Source organism: Rhinoderma darwinii, chromosome 10, assembly GCF_050947455.1.
Source record: "Rhinoderma darwinii isolate aRhiDar2 chromosome 10, aRhiDar2.hap1, whole genome shotgun sequence".
In the NCBI taxonomy this organism is placed as follows: Eukaryota; Metazoa; Chordata; class Amphibia; order Anura; family Rhinodermatidae; genus Rhinoderma; species Rhinoderma darwinii.
In genome coordinates this window covers 47,202,786-47,220,789 of record NC_134696.1, presented here as the reverse complement: position 1 = coordinate 47,220,789, position 18,004 = coordinate 47,202,786, and the positions used below count along the sequence as shown (strand labels likewise).

Here is an 18,004-nt window from a genome sequence, read left to right as displayed (position 1 = left end):
GTGAGCCATTTATATGGATACACCTAAATAAAATGGGAATGGTTGGTGATATTAACTTCCTGTTTGTGGCACATTGGTATATGGGAGGGGGGAAACTTTTCAAGCTGGGTGTTGGCCATTTTGAAGTTGGCCATTTTGTATCCAACTTTAGTTTTTTCAATGGGAAGAGGGTCATGTGACACATCAAACTTATCGAGAATTTCACAAGAAAAACAATGGTGTGCTTGGTTTTGACGTTACTTTATTCTTTCATGAGTTATTTACAAGCTTCTCTTTGTTTACAGCCATTGACATATCGCAGAGGTTAACACGTGAGGAGCGGATAGAAATTGTGTTGATGTCTGGTGAATGCAGTACCCGGGTCATTGCAGCAGATTTCAATGCAAGACACCCTACGAGACCACCCATCTCCCATGCTACAGTTTGCAAACTGCTTGCCAAGTTTCGTGAAACTGGTTCAGTGTGGATTTGCCCAAATGTGGACGCATGAAAACTGTCACTAATGAAGAAACATCAGTGGCTGTCCTAGCTTCATTCAGCAAGAGCCCACAGCGTAGCACTCGCCGCATGTCACTGGAGAGTGGCATCAGTCGAACATCCCTTCGGCGGATATTAGCTACTCACAAATGGCACCCTTACAAACTCCAGCTGCTGCAGCATCTCAACGAGGATGACCCAGATTGGCGCACTGAATTTGCAGAATGGGCAAAACAAAAATTGGAACAGGACCCTCAGTTTACACAGAACATTTTGTTCAGTGATGAGGCAAACTTTTATGTGAATGGTGAAGTTAACAAACAAAACCACCACTATTGGTCTGACACTAACCCACATTGGATAGATCCCTCCAAGACTGTTGGAACACAAAAATTGATGGTATGGTGTGGTACATGGGGTACAAAGATAGTGGGGCCATTCTTCATCAATGGAAACCTCAAGGCCACGGGATATCTGAAATTGCTACATGATGATGTGTTTCCCTCTTTATGCACTGAAGCTGGCACGTTCCCTGAGTTTTTCCGGCAAGATGGTGCACCACCACATTATGGGTGTCAGGTCCGAGCATTCCTTGATGAACAGTTTCATGGAAAGTGGATTGGTCGTCGTGGGCCTGTTGAATGGCCCCCTAGGTCTCCCGATCTGACCCCTTAGACTTTTATCTTTGGGGTCATCTGAAGGCAATTGTCTATGCTGTGAAGATGCGAGATGTGCAGCAACTGAAATTACGGATACTGGAAGCATGTGCTAGCATTTCTTCTGCGGTGTTGCTATCAGTGTGTGAAGAGTGGGAGAAGAGGGTTGCATTGACAATCCAACAAAATGGCAGCACTTTGAACACATTTTATAAGTGGTCAGAAACGTGTAAATAACTCATGAAAGAATAAAGTAACATTAAAACCAAGCACACCATTGTTTTTCTTGTGAAATTCTCGATAAGTTTGATGTGTCACATGACCCTCTTCCCATTGAAAAAACTAAAGTTGGATACAAAATGGCCGACTTCAAAATGGCGCCATGGTCAACACCCAGCTTGAAAAGTTTCCCCCCTCCCATATACTAATGTGCCACAAACAGGAAGTTAATATCACCAACCATTCCCATTTTATTTAGGTGTATCCATATAAATGGCTCACCCTGTACTCTGCACATAATATTGATAATACTAAGAGTTCTCTGCTATTGACTAGTGATATTCTTAAAGGGAAACTCCATTGTAGGTATTCATTATCAAGTCATTTTTGTACTGCGGTATCACCCACGTTCAGTACAAAACATATCAATATCACTTATGTACCAGATGCCAAGGAGATGCCCGGATGCTAAAACCCAGTAAAAACTAACCCCTAGACTCTGTCAGCTGCAATAACAGACACAACCCCAAGCAGACATTTTTTCTAATCTTAAAAAGATTGACTTTTTTTACGTTTGCTTCACATTGATGACAAAAGGCAATGAAACTATAAACGGTATTATTTATTTATAAATAATAAGTAAATAAGTTCCTTAAATAAGTTCCTTACAAAAAATTCACAAGAATGTGTCGTGAATCAAGATCGCTTTAAAGAACCTTAACAAACTGTAGGGCCATTTTGGATAGCAAAATGACAAAAACAATGATGGAAACCCGACAAAACCCATTAACCCCTTCAGGACTGAGCTTGTTTTGCCTTGAGGACAAAGCCGATTTTTTCAAATCTGACATGTGTCAATTTATGTGGTAATAACTTTGGAATGCATTGACCTATCCAAGCGATTCTGAGATTGTTTTCTCCTAACATATTGTACTTTATGTTAGTGGAAAAATTTGGTCGATAAATTCTGTGTTTATTTGTGAAAAACACCAACATTTTGGTAAAATTTGCAAAAATTGGCATTTTACTAAATTTATATGTATAGTAATACCACACAAAATAGTTACTAGTTAACATTTCCCATATGTCTACTTTATGTTTGCATCGTTTTTTGAACATTCTTAAATTTTTCTAGGACGTTACAAGGCTTAGAACTTTAGCAGTAATTTCTCATATTTCAAAGAAATTTCAAAAGGCTATTTTTTAGGGACCAGTTCAGTTCTGAAATGGCTTTGAGGGCCTTATATATTAGATAGATCCCATAAATTACCATAAAAACTGTACCCCTCAAAGTATTCAAAACAGCACTCAGAAAGTTTCTTAACCTTTTAGGCGTTTCACAGGAATTAAAGCAAAGTAGAGGGGAGATTTGCAAAATTCATATGTAATAAAAAAAATTCTGTAACACAGAAAGTTTTACCAGAGAAACAAAACTCAATATTTATTGCCCAGATTCTGCAGTTTTTAGAAATACCCCACAAAAACAGGCTGAGAAGCAAAGAAGCACATAATATATTTTGGGGCCTCCTTTTTTAGAATATATTTTAGGCACCATGTCAGGTTTGAAGAGGTCTTGTGGTGCCAAAACAGTGGAAATCCCCCAAAAGTGACCCCGTTTTGGAAACTACACCCCTCAAGGAATTTATCTAGGGTTATAGTTAGCATCTGGACCCCACAGGCCTTTTGCTATATTTATTGGAGTGGAGATGAAAATCAAAGTTTTTTCTGAAAAAAATTAGGATATTTTTAATTTTTACAAGGAAAAAAGAATAAAAAGCACCACAAAATTTGTAAATCAAATTCTCCCGATTACGGCAATACCGCATATGTGGTAATAAACTGCTGTTTGGACCCACAGCAGGGTTAGAAGGGAAGGAGCGCCATTTGGCTTTTGGAGCTCAAATTTTTAAGTAATCTATCTAGGGGTATAGTGAGCATTTAGACCCCACAGGTCTTTTGCAGAATTTATTAGAATTCGGCCGTGAAAATGAATATCAAAATTTTTTTCCACTAAAATGTTGCATTTTTTCATTTTCACAAAGGATAAATTAGGAGGAAAAAGCACCCCAACATTTGTAAGGCACTTTCTCCTGAGTTATACCCCACCTGTGGTCATAAATGTGTTTTTCATTAGAAATTAATTATCCCTTTCAGGACTGACCATTTTTGCTTTTTTATTTTCGTTTTTCCCTCTTCGCTTTCCAGGTGCCATAACGTTTTTTCTTTTTCCGTTAATAGAGTGGTATGAGGGCTAACTTTTTGCAGGACGACCTGTAGTTTCTATTGGCGCCATTTAAAGTACCATTTAATGTACTGGAAAACTGAAAATAAAATTCTTTGCAGGCTGAAATTGTAAAAAACTGCGATTCACCTATTGTTTTTTGTGTTTCGTTTTTACAGCTTTCGCCGTGAAGTAAAAACAACAACTTAAATTATTTCTGCGACTTAATATGATTGCGGTGATATAAAATGTATATAGTTTTTTTAATATTTTACTACTTTTACAAAGTAAAAACTATTTGTTACAAAAAAATAGTTTTGTTTCACCGCATTCCGAGAGGCATAACTTTTTATATTCTTTGGTCAATTGAGAGAAGCTTATTTTTGCAGGACCAGCTGTAGTTTTTATTGGTAGCATTTTTTGGTGCATACAACTTTTTGATCACTTTTTATTACGTTTTATTTGAGAGCTAAGGTAACCAAAAAAGCAAAATACTGAGATTTTGGTGTTTTAAAATCTTTCTTTTTTAAGGAATTGACTGTGAACTTTCACGGTGGCGTTCAGCGTGCGAGTTAAATAATGGTATATTGTAATAGTTTAGACTTACCGACGCAGCGATACCAATTTTGTTTATTTTTACATTGCTTTAGAGGAAAGATGGGAAAAAGGTGTTTTTTTTTACATTTATTGGACATTTAATTTTTTTCACTAATAATAACTTGATTTTTTTTACACATTTTATTAGTCCCCCTAAGGGACTTGAACCCGCGATCATTAGATTGCTGGTACAATACACTGCAATACTAGTATTGCGGTATATAGACATTTTTACAGGCTTCTGTAAGGGTATGTGCACACATAGTGTTTTCAGTTGTTTTTCAGGGTGTAAACGTTTCGCAAAACGGCTGAAAAATTGGAAGCAGAATGCCTACAAACATCTGCCCATTAATTTCAATGGGAAATATGTCATTCTGTTCCGAAGGGGGTTTTTTTACACCTCGTTTTCCAAAAACGGCACGTAAAAAGACACCCGTGAAAAAGAAGTGCATGTCACTTCTTGGGATGTTTTTGGAGCCGTTTTTCATTGATTCTATAGAAAAACAGCCCAAAAAACGGGCGTAAAAAAACGCCACAAAAATCGCGAGTGGCTTAAAAAAATCTGAAAATCAGGAGCTGTTTTCCCTTGAAAACAGCTCCGTATTTTCAGAAGTTTTTGATTTAGTGTGTGCACATACCATAACAGCGTGATCTGTGTTCCTGTCCAGTAGTTTCGGGTGGCAGCTGTAATACAGCGCGTGAGCCCGCTCAATACATCACCCCCCGCACCACGACATGCTATTAAGTCGTATTGCACGAAGGGGTTAATGCGCAGTGGATGGTGCAAAGTTCAAATTAAAATTTTACACTGGTATGCCATTTTAGAGCACAATATGTTGTGCCCAGTTTGTGCCACTGAAGACAAATACCTCATAAAATGTTAGTCGTGTTCTCCCGGGTATGGCGATGCCAGATCTGTAATCGTAAACTGCTGTTTGGGCACGCTGCAGGGCTGAGATGGGAGGGAGCGCCATTTGGCTTTTGGAGCGCAGATTTTGCTTGGTAACTGTTCTGTTTGGGGTTTTTACTGGTAATTCAGTTTATAATGTGGGGACGTATGTAAGCTGTATAAATAATGGGGTAAATAAATATTTCACAGATATGTGGACGGTGTCGCACTGATAAATGGTGCCCGATCTTATCCGCTTTTGGAACACTGTACATTTTGCATCGCCATATTCTGAGAGCCAGAACTTTTTACGTTTTTCTCCACCGGAGGGCTTATTTGTTGTGGGACAATCTGTAGTTTTCATTGGTACAATTTTGGGGTACACGCAATTTTTCTAACCCTTTTCATTCCATTTTTTGGCAAACAAGGTAACCAAAAACCATCAACTCTGACAATGTTTTTTATTCTTTTTTTTTTTTTTTTTTTACTGCGTTCACCCTGGGCTATAAATGACAAAAAAAAATTATTCTTCTATGCGATTACGCCAATACCATATGTATATAGTTTTTTTTTTATGTTTTGCAGCGTTTGCGCAATAAAATCACTTTTCAGTCAAAAAAGCTGTGTAAGGGCTTGGGGGTTTTTTTGCGGGACAGGTTGTAGTTTTTATTGGTTCTATATTGGCGTACATGCGACTTTTTGTTCACTTTTTATTCTATATTTTGGGAGGGGTGGTGATCAAAAAATAGTGATTCCGGAATTGTTTTTGACTTTTTTTTTTGCGAAGTTTACCTTGCGGGAGAGGCCATTGTCTGTCATTGTCTGCCTTAAACGCCCTGAAAAATGACTGAAAATACGGGGGCTGAATACCTCCAAGCATCTGCCCATTGATTTGAATGGGAAAAACTGCGTTTCGTTCCCCATAGGGCGTTTTTTTAGGAGGCCATATGTAAAAACGGCGCGTAAAAAAACGCCCTGTAAAAAAATGTACATGCACGCTTTAAAAACGTCTGAAAAACAGAGGCTGCTTTCCTTTGAAAACACCTCCGTATTTTACAGCCGTTTTTAGTTTGCCGTATGAACATACCCTTAGGGTATGTTCACACGGCCTATTTACGGACGTAATTCGGGCGTTTTGGCCCCGAATTACGTCTGAAAATAGCGCCTCAATAGCGCTGACAAACATCTGCCCATTGAAAGCAATGGGCAGACGTTTGTCTGTTCACACGAGGCGTATATTTACGCGCCGCTGTCAAATGACGGCGCGTAAATAGACGCCCGCGTCAAAGAAGTGACCTGTCACTTCTTTGGCCGTAATTGGAGCCGCTATTCATTGACTCCAATGAATAGCAGCGCTAATTACGGCCGTAATTGACGCGGCGTTCAAGCGCCTGCACATGCCGGTACGGCTGAAATTACGGGGATGTTTTCAGGCTGAAACATCCCCGTAATTTCAGCCGTTACGGACCCCCGCCGTGTGAACATACCCTTATAGGAATGGACGGAGACACTGACTTCCTGTCCACACACGAGACGCCTTGGCAGTGGGAGTCTCATTACTGGTGACATGACACAGCTGAGGAGTAGAAGGGAGGGGATAACTCACACATACAGCCACCGCTAAGAAGATTATCTTCACCACACTTTACATAGTGTGCCTCTCTAACAAGCCAGAGAATAAAATATTTTGTGTGAGTCAGTTCTGTCGGGCGCCGGTTGGTTTCAGTCATGCAAAAGATTTGGCACTTCCAGTATTATCATTGTTCTGCAAAACAACAGAACCCGCAACGCAGATGTGAACACAATCCAACCAAACAACAAAAGTAAAACAAAAATAGAAATGTCTACATAACAATTATGTGCTATGTGTTGGCGCCATCTGGTGGCAGCATGAAATAAAACAGGTTCGTGTTCTTTTAGTAGTGTCTATAAGTAGATATTTTCACATCGGCGTCAGTCTCCGTTCATAGCCTCCATCGGCAACTCCATCGGACTTGATAGCAAAAATAATATGCAGCGGTATTTTTCCCTTCAAAACTGCGTACACCATGACGGTGGTATGGCAGGGGCCGGTGGAACAATGGATCTGGTACTGCATGGTGGCTTCCGTTATAAACGAAAGCCACAAAGCAGATGTGTACTGTTTGAAAAGGAGAAACAAGGACTGCACATCCACAATATTAATCAGTGAACATGAACAGGAGGTTCTTAGTTAACATTTTGATCAAATTGTATAAGCCCACTTGCCCCTTCACGGCGACCTCCGATAATTAATAAATAGGCCCCTCCAAGTCACTTCAGAACTGAATTGGTTCGTACAAAAAACAGGTTTTATAAATTTTCTGGAAAATGTGAAAAATTGCTGCTAAACTTATAAGCCTTGTAACATCCTGAATAAATAAAAGTATGTTTAATACATGATGCCAACATAAAGTAGACATATCGGAAATGTTAATTATTAACTAATTTGTGTGGTATGACAATCTACTTTACAAGTAAAGAAAATAAAATGTAGAAAAATTCCTCTTAATTTTTGATAAATGTTGGCGTTTTTCACAAATAAACACAGAAGTTATCAACCAAAATTGACCACTAACATAAAGCACAATGTGTCACGAGAAAACGATCTGAAAATCGCTTGTAAGTAAAAGCATTTCGACGTTTTAACCATAAAATGGCACATGTTAGATTTGAAAAATAAGGCTCTGTCAGAAAGGTCAAAACTGGTTGCCGCGATAAGGGGTTAATGGCTTTGAATACCTTTTGGGCCTTTTTTTTTTTATATTAATATTGCTTTGGGTCAGGAGTGGGATTCAAATTTTTAACAACAGGTTCCCTGTTTTGCGTACAAGGACAAACGCGCTGGGGGTCGCGTAGTTTTGCGGTGTAACGCGCCATGGAAAATTATTCTAATAATAAAATAAAACCATTACGATATTCCAAATACACCCTATATTAACGTGGACTCTAAATAATGAAATTCCCTGTCCAGAATGTTTAAATGGATTTCCACACTATGTATATAATTACATAAGCGTACATACCTATCCTACCCGCACTCATTATATTAAACTCACCCATTACGTATAGACCTATATGCGCACATTCAATATCCTTAATGTCCTCGGCCCATTTAGTTACGCTGTGCACTGTAAGAACGGTGAAGGACAGTGCGGCGTGCACAGAAAGCCGCAACAAATATCCCGGCTAATGCACAGACACGGTGCCAGAACCAAGCTCATGAAATAAGTACAGCACCAGAACAAAAATCAGTACATACATACAGCGCCAGAACAAAGCTCAGTACATAAATACAGCACCAGAACAAAACTCAGTACATATATACAGCACCAGAACAAAGCGCAGTACATATATACAGTACCAGAACAAAGCTCAGTACATATGGTCCCCCAGTGTTTTCCAGTTCCCAGTATTACCCGTTCCTGCTGCCTGTACCCTGTATCCCATGCTATTGTATCTACAGTGAAAGTTAAGTTGAGTCTTCCGCTGCATCCACGGTGCTACCTGCTGAGAAAGTCAAGTCGTGCCTTCCGCTGCACCCATGGTGCCACCTGCTGTGAAAGTCAAGTCCTGCTTCCGCTACTGTCTACATTGCCTCAGTTACCCATTCCGAACTATAGACATTGTTTTGTACCTTGTTGGCCAGCTGCTACCCGGCTTTGCGGTACGGCCCAGTGGGTCCACACCCCGCGCCGTGACAGTAGGTAACAGCAGTGTTTTTTATTTAGAAAATCGATCAAGTTATGACATATTTTAGCTTTATGCTAATGACTTTCTTAATGCCCAACTGGGCGTGTTTTTACTTTTTGACCAAGTGGGCGTTGTGGAGAGAAGTGTATGGCGTATTAAAGTCACTGGGTTCTATCGGGCGCCGTTGGTTTCAGTCATGCGAAGGATTCGGCACTTCCAGTATTATCATTGTTCTGCAGGACAACAGAACCAGCAACGCAGATGTGAACACAACTCAACCAAACAACAAAGGTAAAAGAAAATAGAAATGTCTACATAACAATTATTTTCTATGTGTTGGCGCCATCTGATGGCAGCATGAAATAAAACAGAGGTTCGTGTTCTTTTAGTAGTGTCTACAAGTACATATTTTCACATCGGCGTGAGTCTCCGTTCAGAGCCTCCATCAGCAACTCCATCAGACTTGACGGCAAGAATAATATGCAGCGGTATTCTTGCCTTCAAAACAGCGTACACACTGCCGGTGGTCAGAGGCGTAGCTAACGGCTCATGGGCCTGAGTGCAAGAATTCAGCTTGGGCCCCTCTTTCCCTCCCCACACCACCTTCACCAGACCCCTGGGCGCACCTATGCCCAGCCGCCTTGCCCAACAGCCCCCACAGTATAATGCCCCCACACAGTATAATGCTCCCATAGCTGCCCCCACTCAGTATAATGCCCCCCATAACTGCCCCATACCGTATAATGCTCCCTATATCAGCCCCCACAGTATATTGCCCCACATAGCTGCCCCATACTGTATAGTGCCCCCCATACAGTATAATGCCCCCCATACAGTATAATCCCCCCATATCAGCTCCCCATACAGTATAATACAGACTCTGCAGCTCACCTGGAGTCCTCCGCACCGCCTCTTCCACGCTGGCTGGAACGCCCCTCACGTGACGACACGGTCACATGGTACACTAAGTGTACCATGTAACCGTAACCAGGAAGTGCCGGCTTCACGGCACAGAAAAATTATTTCATCAGCATGCTGTATGGCAATGGGGGCCGCGTGGGCCCCCCCAGGCTTAGGGGCCCAGTCGCAACTGCGACCGCTGTGACCCCTATAGCTACGCCACTGACGGTGGTATATGTCAGGGGCCGGGGATACACGTCGAACAATGGATCCGGTACTGCATGGTGGCTTCTGTTATAATCAAAAGCCACAAAGCAGATGTGAACAAGGCCTTAGACATCCAGAAAAGGAATTCAAAACCTTTTATTAAATTAATATTCCCACCTTAAAGGGGTTTTCCCATGAGAGACATTTGCTTCTAAACAGACCTATCCTCAAATATGTTTTCGGATTCGGAACCCGAGCAGTACACACAATTGGCAGCAGCTATACTGGCAATGATGCGTGTTGTCAAGGACACCTTTCATGTAAAGGATGACACCATCACCACTTTGCAAGAATAGGCACCTCAGCAGCCAGTAGTAGATTAAGTAGACCATAGGCCCTGACCTGTTACCCAAACTTGGGCCCCCCTTCTCCACCCCTGCCGCGCCGTAACTATTGTTAACACTACCTTTTCGTGCAAGCATTAACAAATGGTTGTTAAAATTCCCCTTGTTAAAGGGCTGTGTCCCTACATATTGACAGTCTCCAACCGTCTCTGACAGTATCGCACTGTGCAGGGACACATCCTCCTGATAAGGGGAATGCTAACACCCATTTGTCTATCAGTCCTGGACTACATAAAGACAATATGTGAAATACAAGGTTTTCCTATAATAAACATGTCTGGAGAGGTGACATCTTTTCTATAAATCCAGTGACTCACATGTGACTTCTTCTAAGAGTCTAGTAATTTTTTTTCCTCTTTTCCTCTCCATCCGGTCCAGACTTCATGACGATTTTTCCCGGCCATGACCCATTTCTGCAGAATTTGCCACACAAATGTCTTTGGCTCCTCACTTTTCCAACATTTCCACACCTATAAAAGAAGATAAAATTCTCATGGTGCCACATACTGTGCCCCTAAATATAATAGCACCATACACTGCGTCCCTGAATAAAATAGCACCAAACACTGTGCCCCTAAATATAATTGTGTCATACACTGTAAAGTGAAGCACCACATACACAGTGCCCTAGATAGCGCCACACACAGCCCCCTGTAGATAGCGCCACACACAGCCCCCTGTAGATTGCGCCACACACAACCCCCTGTAGATAGTGCCACACACAGCCCCATGTAGATAGTGCCACACACAGACCCCTGTAGACAGCACCACACACAGCCCCCTGTAGATAGCGCCACTCAAAGCCCCTGTAGATAGCGCCACACACAGCCCCCCCTGTAGATAGCGCCACACACAGCCCCCCTGTAGATAGCGCCACACACACCCCCTGTAGATAGCGCCGCATAGCCCCCCTATAGATAGCACCACGCACACACCCCTGTAGAAAGTGCCACACACCCCTGTAGATAAGGCCAAACAGACCCCCTGTAGATAGTGCCCCACACACCTCCCTGTAGACAGCATCACACACAGCCCTCCTGTAAATAGTGCAATGAATACCCCCTATAAATAGCGCCACACAGCCTCCTGTAGATAGTGCCACACACAGCCCCCTGTAGACAGCACCACACGCAGCCCCCTGTAGATAACACCACACAAAGCCCCTGTAGATAGCGCCACACACAGCCCCTGTAGATAGTGCCACACACAGCCCTTGTAGATAGCATGACACACAAACCCACTATATATAGCGCTACAGACACACACTCAGTAGATAACACCACTCACAGCCCCCTGAAGATATCGCCACACAAAGCGCCTGTAGATAGCACCACACACACCCCTATAGATAGCGCCACATACAGCCCATTGTTGTTAGCGACACACACACCCACTATTGATAGTGCCACACACACACCGTTTGTAAATAGCGCCACACAGCCCACTGTAGATAGCTCCACAGACACCCTTTGGAGAGGCGACAGATTTTCTATAAATCCAGTGACACACAGATGAATTCTTCTCAGATTCTAGTAGTTTTTTTTCCTCTTTTCTTCTTCATCCAGTCCAGACTTCATGACGACTTCTCCCGGCCATGACCCATTTCTGCAGAATTTGCCACTCAGATGTCTTTGGCTCCTCACTTTTCCAACATTTCCACACCTATAAACGAAGATAAAATTCTCATGGTGCCACACACTGCGCCTCTAAATATAATAGCACTATACACTGCGTCCCTGAATAAAATAGCATCAAACACTGTGCCCCTAAATATAATTGTGTCAAACACTGTAAAGTGAAGTACCACATACACAGTGCCCCTGTAGATAGCGCCACACACAGCCCCCTGTAGATAGAGCCACACACAGCCCCCTGTAGATTGCGCCACACACAACCCTATGTATATAGTGCCACAGACGGCCCACTGTAGATAGCGCCACACACAGCCCCCTGTAGATAGTGCCACACACACCCCCTGTAGATAGAATCACACACAGCCCCCCCCTATAGATAGCGCTGCACACACACACCCCTGTAGATAGCACCCCACACACCCCCTGTAGATAGCGCTGCACACCCCCCCCCCTGTAGATAGCATCACACACAGCCCCCTATAGATAGCACCACGCACGCACCCCTGTAGAAAGTGCCACACACCCCCTGTAGATAGTATTACACATAGCCCCCCTATAGATAGTGCCCCACATATCTCCCTGTAGATAGCATCACACAAATCCCTCCTGTAGATAGCGCCACATACAACCCCCCTGTAGATAGCGCCACACACAGCCTCTGTAGATAGCATCACACACAGCCCCCCCTGTAAATAGTGCCACAAAAAAAACCTATAAATAGCGCCACACAGCCTCCTGTAGCTAGTGCCACACACCCACCCCTTGTAGATAGCGCCATACACAGCCCCTGTAGATAGCATGACACAAACACCCACTATAGATAGCGCCACACACACACCCCCTGTAGACAGCACAGCTCCTGTAGATAGCACCACACAAAGCCCCTGTAGATAGCGCCACACACACACCCCTATAGATAGCGCCACATACACCACCCTGTTGATAGCGACACAAACACGCACTATAGATAGCGTCACACACACCCGCTGTAGATATCGCTACACACACCCCCTGTAGATAGTGCCACACCCCCCCTGTAGATAGCACCACACCCCCTGTAGATAGCATCACACACAGCCCCCCTATAAATAGCACCACACACACACCCCTGTAGAAAGTGCCACACAGACCCCCTGTAGATAGTGCCCCATACACCTCCCTGTAGATAGAATCACACACAGCCCTCCTGTAGATAGCGCCACATACAAGACCCCTGTAGATAGCGCCACACACAGCCCCTGTAGATAGCATCACACACAGGCCCCTGTAAATAGTGCCACCAACACCCCCTATAGATAGTGCCACACAGCCCCCTGGTAGATAGTACCACACACACTCCCCCTTGTAGATATCACCAAACAGCCCCCCTGTAGATAGCACCACCCCTTATAGAAAGCGCCACACGGACCCCCTGTAGAAATCGCCACACAGCCCCCATGTAGATGCGACGATGCAGGCCTGGTCTCTTCTGATGCGGATACAATTTATTCCAGGGGCCTTCAGATTCGCAGCAAAACCGTGACAAAATTAAGATGTGGTCTTACCTGTTCCCATTCCAGCGCTGTCCTCTTCTCCGACAATGCATGCAGGCATGGTCTCTTCTGGCGAGGCTGCTTCCAGCGGAACGACAGCTCTAATACACTGCACTACGCATGCAGTGCAGTGTATTAGAGTAGCGATCAGGGCCTCCTGCCCTCAAGTACCTTAGTGGGACAAAGTAATAAAGTTAAAAAAAAGTTAAAAAAAGATGTGTAAAAATAAGAAAATAAAAGTTTTGAAAGTGACAAAAGTAAAAATCCCCCCTTTTCCCTTATCAGTCATTTATTATTAATAAAAATAGATAAATAAACAAATAAACTATACATAATTGGTAACGGCCTGAACTACAAAATTATTTTGTTATTTATCCCGCACGTTGAACGCCGTAAAAGAAAATAATAATAAACCGTACCACAATCACAATTGTTTGGTCACTTCACCTCCCAAAAAATGGAATAAAAAGAGATCAAAAAGTTGCATGTACCTAAAAATGGTAATGATTGAAACTACAGTTCGTTACGCAAAAAATAAGTCCTCGCACGGCTTTCTTGATGGAAAAATAAAAAAGTTATGGCTCCTACAACATGGTAACGCAAAGAGTGAATGATTTTTTACAAAACGTATTTTATTGTGCAAACGGCATAAAACATGAAAAAACTATAAACATCTGGTATCACCGTAATCGTATCGCCACCCAGAATAAAGTGAATATGTCATTTATAGCGCACGGTGAACGCTGTAAAAACAATTAAATAAGAAAACAATAGTAGAATTGCTGTTTTTTAGTCACCACGCCACCTAAAAATAGAATAAAAACTGATCAAAAAGCCGCATGCACCCCAAGAAAACTACAATGAATTCCTCAAGGGGTCTACTTTCCAAAATGGGGTCACTTTTGGGGGGTTTCCACTGTTTTGGCACCACTAGACCTCTTCAAACCGGACATGGTGCCTAATAAAAAAGAGGCCTCAAAATCCACTAGGTGCGCCTTTGCTTCGGAGGCCGGTGCTTCAGTCCATTACTGCACTAGGGCCACATGTGGGATATTTCTCAAAACTGCAGAATCTGGGCAATAAGTATTGAGTTGCGTTTCTGTGATAAATCCTTTTGTGTTATAGAAAAAAATGGTATAAAAAGGATTTTCTGACAAAAAAAAATATGTAAATTTCACCTCTACTTTGCTCTAAATTCCTGTGAAACACCTAAAGAGTTCATAAACTTTCTAAATGCTGTTGTGAATACTTTGAGGGGTCTAGTTTCTAAAATGGGGTGTTTGATGGGGGTGTCTAATATATAGGCCCCTCAAAGCAAATTCAGAACTGAACTGGAACCTAAAAAAAAATAAAAATGAGGCAATACTTCGTTTTTCCTAATGAGCATTGCCTACTCTAAGACGACTCAAGTTTTGACCGTTTGTATAAACGGAGACCCCTATTAGACCGTGTCAGTGCCCGGTTTTCCCAAGCATACACCCCCGAGAATTGTATTTCAATTGATGAGTCCTTGGTACATTTTAAAGGGAGGCTTCAATTCCGTCAGTACCTGCCGGGTAAGAGGGCAAGGTATGGCGTGAAGATGTATAAGCTGTGCGAGAGTGCATCAGGGTATACCTACAGATTTAGGATATATGAAGGGAAGAACACCAGTGCTCAGCCCAAAGAATGCGCCCCCCCCCCCCCTTACTGGGAGTTAATGCAAAAATTGTTTGGGATTTGGTGCACCCACTGCTGGACCAGGGTTACCAACTCTACCTGGATAATTTTTATACCAGCGTCCCACTCTTCAACTGCCTCGCCTCCATAAGTCCTGCGGCATGCGGCACTGCTAGAAGAAATCTGAGAGGCCTCCCTAAGACTCTGCAGGGCAAACACTCAGAAGGGGTGAGAGCAGGGCACAATCTAGCAGCAACATATTGTGTGTCATGTACAAGGACAAGAGAGATGTCACACCAGTACCCATGTACCTGTAAGAGGTACCAGTACAGAGACCCCCAAACCAGACTGCATCCTGGACTACAATAGGTACATGGGAGGGGTGGACTTGTCAGATCAAGTCCTGAAGCCCTACAGCGCCATGCGGTGTGGTATAAGAAGCTGGCCGTGCACCCCATATAGATGGCATTGTACAATGAATATGTGCTACGTCGATGTGCAGGCCAGACGGGAACTTTCCGGGAATTTCAAGAGGTGGTTATCAAGAAACTAATTTTTAGGGACCAAGAAGGGGGGGCACCCAGTACTTCTGGAAGTGGGGCCACACGCATCGTACCAGGGCAACACTTTCCAGGAGAAGTTCCCCAAACTGGCAAGAAAGGAAAAAGTCAAAAGAGGTACAAAGTCTGCTATAAGAGGGGGATAAGGGAGGACACAATATATCAATGTGACACGTGTCCCGAAAAACTAATGCTCCGTATGAAAGAGTGCTTCAAAATGTATCATACATCCAATGATTTTTAATCTACCCCGGTTTTACTTACCCTGATGTACTCCGCACATGTTATCCCCCTCATCTTTCTCTTCTGAGCCCTGTCGTGTGCCCAGGCAGCTGATAACAGCCACATTGAGGGTATTGCCATACCCGTGAGAACCCACATTACAGTTTATGGTGTGTATGTCCCGGTAAAAATGCTCACTACACCTCTAGATGAATGCCTTAAGGGGTGTAGTTTTCAAAATGGGGTCACTTCTCAGAGGTTTCAACTGTACTGGTACCTCAGGGGCTTCTGCATACATGACTTCGCACCAGAAAATCCCCAGTAGGCCAAATGGTGGTCCTTTCCTTCTGAGCCCTCCCATGGGCCCAAACATCAGTTTATCACCACAAGTTGGGCATTGCCGCACTCAGGACAAATTGGGCAACAAAATGGGGTATTTTATTTCTTGTGAAAATAAGATATTTTGAGCTAAAACTACATATTATTGGAAAAAATTATATTTTTTTAAATTCCCAGCCCAATTCAAATAAGTTTTGTGAAGAAACTATGGGGTCTAAATGGTCACATTACCCATGAATTAATTCCTTGAGGGGTGTAGTTTCCAAAATGGGGTCACTTCTGGTGGTTTTCCATTGCTTTGATACCTCTGGGGCTCTGCAAATGCGACATGGCACCCGAAAACCAATCCAGCAAAATCTGCACTCCAAAGAACACACAGCGCTCCTTCCCTTCTGAGGCCTCCCATGGGCTCAAACAACAGTTTTTCGCCACAAATGGGGTATTGCTGCACTCAGGAGAAATTGGGCAACAAAATGGTGTATTTTGTTCCCTGTGAAAAGAAGAAATTTTGATAAAAAATGACATCTTATTGGAAAAAAATGAAATTTTTTTTATTTCACAGCCCAATTCAAATAGGTGCTGTGAAAAAACTGTGGGGTCAAAATGGTAACAACAACCATAAATGAATTCCTTGAGGGGTGTAGTTTCCAAAATGGTGTCACTTCTGGTGGGTTTCCATTGCTTTAATACCTCTGGGGCTCTACAAATGCGACATGGCACCCAAAAACCAATCCAGCAAAATCTGCACTCCAAAGAACACACAGCGCTCCTTCCCTTCTGAGGCCACCCATGAGCCCAAATGGCAGTTTATCGCCACAAATGGGATATTGCTGCACTCAGGAGAAATTGGGCAACAAAATTGTGTATTTTGTTCCCTGTGAAAATAAGAAATGTTTATCAAAAATGACATCTTATTGGAAAAAATGTCATTTTTTTAATTTCACAGCCCAATTCAAATACGTGCTGTGTAAAAACTATGGGGTCAAAATGGTAACAACAACCATAAATTAATTCCTTGAGGGGTTTAGTTTCCGAAATGGGGTCACTTTTGTGGGATTCCTAATGCATTGGCACCTCAACACCTCTTCAAACCTGGCATGCTGCCTAAACTATATTCTAATAAAAAAGAGGCTTCAAAATGTACTAGGTCCTTCTTTGCTTCTGGGGCTTGTGTTTTATTCCACGAGCGCACTAGAGACACATCTGGGACATTTCTAAAAACTGCAGAATCTGGACAATACATATTTAGTAGTGTTTCTTTGGTAAAACCTTCTGTGTTACAGAAAAAAATTGAATACAATTAAAATTCAGCAAGAAAAATTACATTTGCAAATTTCACCTCTACTTTGCTTTAATTTCTGTGAAATGCCTAAAGGGTTAAATAAACTTTCTAAATGCTGTTTTGAATACTTTGAGGGGTCTAGTTTTCAAAATGTGGTGTTTTATGGGGGTTTCTAATACATAGGCCCCTCAAAGCCACTTTGGAACTGAACAGGTACCTTAACCCCTTCCCGACATTTGCCGTACATGTACGTCATGGAAAGCATTGACTTCCCGCATCTTGCCGTACATGTACGCCGAATGTTTGGGACCGGCTCAGAAGCTGAGCCGGTGCCATCATCACCGGATCTCAGCTGTATCTTACAGCTGACATCCGGCTGTAACGGCGGGGACCGAAATTAGCTTCGATCCCCGCCATTAACCCCTTAAGTGCAGCGCTCAAACGCGATCGCTGCACTTAAGGTGTTTGCAGCTCATCGGAACCCCAGTAATGAAA

The 18,004-nt window shown here is 42.8% G+C and overlaps 1 long non-coding RNA gene across 1 annotated transcript in view; it reads right to left on the bottom strand.

The window, feature by feature from the left end:
* The window catches only part of LOC142661779 (uncharacterized), a 30,206-nt gene extending 23,371 nt beyond the window's left edge, over nt 1-6,835 (bottom strand). The window contains exon 1 of the long non-coding RNA XR_012850809.1: nt 6,666-6,835. This is a non-coding gene — a long non-coding RNA (uncharacterized LOC142661779). The remainder of the gene's footprint in view (nt 1-6,665) is intronic.
* Between the last annotated feature and the right edge of the window lie 11,169 nt (nt 6,836-18,004).